The following is a 6000-nucleotide window of genomic DNA, read 5'->3' as shown; positions in this document are numbered from 1 at the left end:
CATGACTTGGACTCGAGTCAGACTCGAGTCATGAATTTGATGACTTTAGACTCGACTTGACAAAATGTAAAAAGACTTGCAACTCGACTTAGACTTTAACATCAATGACTTGTGACTTCACTTGGACTTGAGCCTTTTGAATTGACATGACTTGACATGACTTGCTACTTTCCCCAAAACCCAAAGATGAAAAAGTTATTCGGGAGCGCTCCGTATTTTTCATTGTGTACTTGTCTATCAGCGTTGCGTGTGTCAGCTGGTGTGCTGTCAGTACAACAGCCAATCAAATTAGATCTACTTTGTTTTCATCACACAGCATTCATCCAATCAAATTGCAGGACAACCAACGAAGAAGACATGTCCAAACCACACGTCAGTGAACAAAAAATGATGCCTAAAATAATTTCGTTTGGGTATAAAAATTACGAGGTGGTCAACACAAAACGGTTTGCAGTATGCAACACATGCGGTTCGAAAATGACTGATGGAGAGGCAACAACTTCCAACTTCGTCCGGCATTTGAAGTTGCACAAAGAAGGGTAAGTTTTGAATGTAAGATAACGTTTATTGGCTAAGTAACGTGACTTTTATTTGCTGTGTAGTTAAATCAGTGAGGCTGTAAACTCACTGCTAACGTTATAACGTTATTGCAAACACGGGAATCTGTTGCAGTTCACTACCTTATTCATACTTTTTGTTCAGTGATTTTTTTCAAGCAGGGTTACGTTAGTCAATATATCACACGTAACGTTAGACGGCGGTCAGCAGCACCGCGTATTTTAGCCACCTAAAAAAAAGACAAAAATAGTAAAATAAAGGTCAGTTAAAATGTATACTATATTATGAATATGTGTACCATTTTAGCTAGCTTTCTGACATACTGTTGGTTGTTTACCTCAGTGGTCCCCAACCACCGGGCCGCGGCCCGGTACTGGTCCGTGGATTGATTGGTATCGGGCCGCACAAGAAATATATATATATATATATTTTTTTTTTTTAATTAAATCAACATAAAAAACACAAGATACACTTACAAGTAGTGCACCAACCCAAAAAAACTCTCTCCCCCTTTTGTTCTGGGCATTGAACATGAAGACTCTTCCTTCACTGTTCCGAGTGGCCATGAGAGTCTTGGCAGTGCCTGCCTCCAGTGCTCCAGTGGAGCGAGTTTTCAGCCATGGTGGCATCATACTACGCCCCCATCGTGCACAAATGACTGACAGACTCTTGGCTAATTTGGTCTTTTGCAAATGCAATGCAGCATAGGGCCCTGACATATAAAAAGTACAACTTTTTTGTTATGTTCACGTATATGTCATGTTTTTTCAATGTTAACACTTTTGTACAAATAAGTACATTTGCACTTTATTTTTCAATGTGTTTGTTCTGTAAAGGAATGAGTTAATGTTTAAAATGACTGGTTAATAGTGCTATTATAAAGTGCAATGTCAGCACAATTTTCTTTCCTGCAATTTAAAATGCACTTGTTTTAATAAATAAATACAGCATTTGAAAAGCATACACAATCTGTGTTAATATATTAGTCTGTGGTTAAAAGGACTTGAAAGGACTCGAAACTCAAAATGCAGGACTTAGGACTTGACTTGAGACTTTCCAGTCTTGACTTTGGACTTGACTCGGGGCTTGCCTGTCTTGACTCGGGACTTGACTCGGACTTGAGGGCAAAGACTTGAGACTTACTTGTGACTTGCAAAACAATGACTTGGTCCCACCTCTGCTAATACTGCAGAACAAAGCTCAAGTCTAGGGATAGTTTGTTTTGACAAGGGTGTAAGCTTGGCCATTCCCATGAGAAATCCCACGTGGTTGGTTCCATTTTTCTCTGTTAGTTTTAAGTGTGCAACTGCTGCAATTGTCTTTGTGGAAGCGTCACAAAAGATGACTATCTCTCTTTTTGACAGCGCTGTAGGAGAGGCCTGTGTGTAAACTCTTGGGATCTGGAGATTGCTGAGATCTTTCAATGAGCCTCGCCACGTTGACCATGTCTCTTCCATTTCTTGAGGAAGAGGTGCATCCCAATCTCCGTTGTTCTGCATGAACTCACGCAGGATCAGCTTGCCTTGTATGGTGACAGGGGCAAGAAATCCTAGGGGATCATAGATGCTGTTGACAGTTGACAAGACACCTCTGCGGGTGAAAGGCTTTTGCTCATCAGCTACTTGAAAGGTAAATGTGTCTGACATTAGATCCCAGTTAAGTCCCAGACTACGTTGCATGGGCAAGATATCTGAAGTGAAATCCAGGTCCTTTAAGTTGATGGCATGGTCCTGAGATGGGAATGCGTTCATAACTTCTCCTTTTTTTGAGGCGATTTTGTGAAGCCTCAAGTTTGAGTCTGACAGAACCTCTTGGGTCCTCTTGAGCAGCTTCACTGCAGCTTCGACGGAGGGAAGTGACGTTAGCCCGTCATCTACATAAAAGTCGCGGTTGACAAACTGCTTTACAACGGGCTCTGCATTTTTCACTGACTGTCTTAAACAGTAGATGGCCACTGCGGGAGAGGGACCATTTCCAAAGACATGGACCTTCATTCTGTATTGCATGATGTCTTCAGAAGAGTTGTTGTTTCTGAACCATAAAAACCTGAGATAATTGCGGTCCTCTTCTCTGACTAAGAAACAGTGGTACATCTGCTGAACGTCTGCTGTTATGGCTACAGCTTCTTTGCAAAACCTGAGGAGTACCCCTATAAGGGTGTTGTTGAGGTCGGGTCCAGTTAACAGCACGTCATTTAGTGATACACCATAGTATTGGGCGCTGGAGTCAAACACCACACGGATGTTCCCAGGTTTCTTCGGATGGTAGACACCAAAGGCCGGTAAATACCATCTTTCTTCATTAGATGTGAGTGGGGGAGCTATTTCAGCGTGTTCATTTTGAATGATATTTTCCATGAAGTTAAAAAAGTGCTCTTTCATCACTGGTTTTCTTTCGAAGTTGCGTCTCAGAGAGGAAAAAGGATTAGTTTTTGTTGTTGTCAGAAAGCTTGGGCTAGGAGTCTTAAATGACAGCGGAGCTGCCCAGCTGTTGGTTATGTCCTTTTTCAAACCCCTCTCCATGATTTGCAGGAAGGCGATGTCATCAATGAATGGACCGACTTTGTTGTCATCTTTAGTCTGCTGAAACAATGTAGAGCCCACGTCATCTTGCTTACATTTCTTTGTGAAGGTTACCTTTGAGTTTTCAGGGCTTTGAAACTGGCCATGTCTCTCCTTGACTTGAAATACGTTAGGACAAGGTTTAAAGACTGTGGTACGCCTTTGTTCAGTCGTAATGGTGTTGAAGTTATTCACTGTGGTCGGCTTGTGAACATCTACCAAGCCTACATTTCCAACGATCACCCATCCAAGGTCAAGTTTTTGAGCATAGGGACCATCACGTGGCCCATCAACCTGTTTGCACACTTTGTGGACAGGGATGATGTCTCTCCCAAGGAGAAGCATGATGGACGCGTTAGGATCCAGCTACTCTGGGATGAGGTTAGCAACTGATTTGAGGTGAGTATGGTTGGCTGCAGCATTAGGTGTTGAGATTTCTGATCTGTTGTTAGGTAGATCATCACAATCCAGGAGGCTTGGTAAGGAGAGGCACACTTTTCCATCCATGGATTCAATTTTGTAGCCTGAAGCTCTTCTCCCAGTGGTTTCCGTCACTCCAGAGCAGGTTAGGAGTGTGTATGGAGATGAAGGATTTTGAATGTTGAAGATCTCAAAGAACTCTGAACGAGCAAGGGACTTGTTACTCTGCTCGTCGATGATTGCATAAACTTTCAGGGATTTCTCAGGACGGCCGTTAGGATATATTTTAACAAGGCAGATCTTTGAGCAGGATTTGTAGCTTTGATCACACCACATACGTCTGTACATCGAGCACTGACCTCAGTTGAAGGTTCTGAGTCTTGCTCCCCGCCAAGCTTCGTCAAGGGGGTTGGGACCTGGATCCATGGTGCAGGTCCAGGATGAAGTGCAGAAATGTGCTTTGCGCTCTCACACTCAGTGCACTTAGTAATACATTTGCAGTTTTTTGCTATGTGTTGAGTGGATGTGCAACACTTAAAACATATGCCATTCTCTTTCAGGAATTCTTGCTTTGGTCCAACGGCATTGTACGGAAGGCCCGACATTTCTGGAGCATGTGAGGTTTTTTATGAATAGGGCATTGTTTCTCGGGATCATCATCTTCAAAGTGTTGCTTGTCATTAATAGGAGGGGCAGTAGACTGGAAATCGATTTTATGAACTGAGACTTTTCTATTTTGGATCTGCTTCCATTGGACTTTGTCTGCTTTTGAGGTGTCAATTTGACCTGCAAACTTGAAGCCTGGGTCATTCCTAGTTATAGCTTGTTTTCCAATGAAGTCAACAAAAACATAAAAGGGGGGAAATGTTACATTGTGTTGTAATTTATAGTTTGTGCCAACGTTGAGCCACTTTTCTTGAAGGTTGAATGGTAACTTTTGAACTAATGGGTTTATCCCACGCGCTGTGTCCAAATATGCAAGGCCAGGCAGGTCTCCATCTTCCTTGGCTGCCTCCAATTCTATGAGAAAATCACTCAACTCATGGAGCTTTGAATAGTCTCTGTTGATGGTTTTAGGGAAGCCGTGGATCCGTTCAAACAGTGAATCCCCAACCATTTCAGGTGCGCTGTAACAGGTTTCCAGTCTGTCCCATATCCTTTTTAGGCCTTTGTCTGGGGAGTTGACATGGACAGCCCTGATGCGTTTTGCGTGCTTAGCTGACTCCTTGCCTAGCCACGTGACCAACAAATCCATTTCTTCACTGGACGTTATGTTGAGGCCTCTGACTGTGTTCACAAAGGACTGTTTCCATGCTCTGTAACTGCATGGCTGGTCGCTGAACTTTATCAGGCTCGTTGTGACTAGCTCACGGTGAGCTAGATATCTTGCAAAGTCTGCCACATTCCCTTGATCGTAGACAGGCTGACAAGGTGTACGGCTGGACCTTGGATGCAAAGGAGAACTGTAGCTTGACTTGTAATCTTGGTGATTGTCTCGTATGTTGTTTGAAGATGGACTGGTGACTGATGTGACTTCTGGGGGTGAAGGTGTCGTCCTTTGTTGTAGGGTAGAAACAAAGCCAACTCTGTGTTCATTGTGCTCTGTCTGGAGATGTGAGTGTTGAATGGAGCTCACATCTGGTGGTTTATAATGTTGTGTTTCATTCCATGATGATGGCTGATTGTGTGGTGATTCAACTTTTATTTGACTTTTCTCTTGGGCCTGAGTGGCTATGTAATCTTTTATGCGCTCGGTTGTGTCAACTGAATGTTCAAACAACTGCTTGATGGGAAAATAGGAGCTGCTTCGATCACTGAATTACGAAAATTAGCATGACTGACTTTTGGCCATAAAACGTCCCAAATTACATCACAGCCAACAAAAAAATACAACTCAAATCAAAAATTAGCATACTACTCAACGATACATACCGATGATACTTTGTTTGGCATGAGATTCGAGCAGATGAAAATGTTTGCGATCGTCACCGAACTAGCTTAAAGTAGACTTGAAAGGAACTCCTTGTTGAGCCCTGTTAATGAATGTATGAAAGTGCAGTCGTCCATACCTCATTAGGGAGACCATCACCCATTTATTTTTCCCATGCTCTCTTAATAGATAGTGCCAACTCAAGCTCTTTACTAAAACAGAATGTAAAATTAGAGAGGAGATTTTTTTGTTTGGAGAAATCGAAAATAATTCCAAGAGAGCATGTCCTTTCTCTTTGGTTTCAAATGAGGGATGTTCTCGCTTACAAAATGTCTAAATTGCATATATCTGAAAAAATGAGTTAGATAAACTATACTTTTCTTGTAATTGGCCAAAGGAAGCAACATTTCCATCAATATTGAAATCCTGTAGACATCTTAGCCCCTTCCTATGCCATGCTGCACATGTCTTGTCCAATAATGCTGTGGTAAAGACAAGATTATGGCAGACTGGTGTATGGATCCATATATT

This window comes from Nerophis lumbriciformis, linkage group LG33 (genome assembly GCF_033978685.3).
Source record: "Nerophis lumbriciformis linkage group LG33, RoL_Nlum_v2.1, whole genome shotgun sequence".
NCBI lineage: Eukaryota > Metazoa > Chordata > Actinopteri > Syngnathiformes > Syngnathidae > Nerophis > Nerophis lumbriciformis.
The sequence above is the reverse complement of the archived record's forward strand: the minus strand, read 5'-3'. Positions refer to the sequence as shown.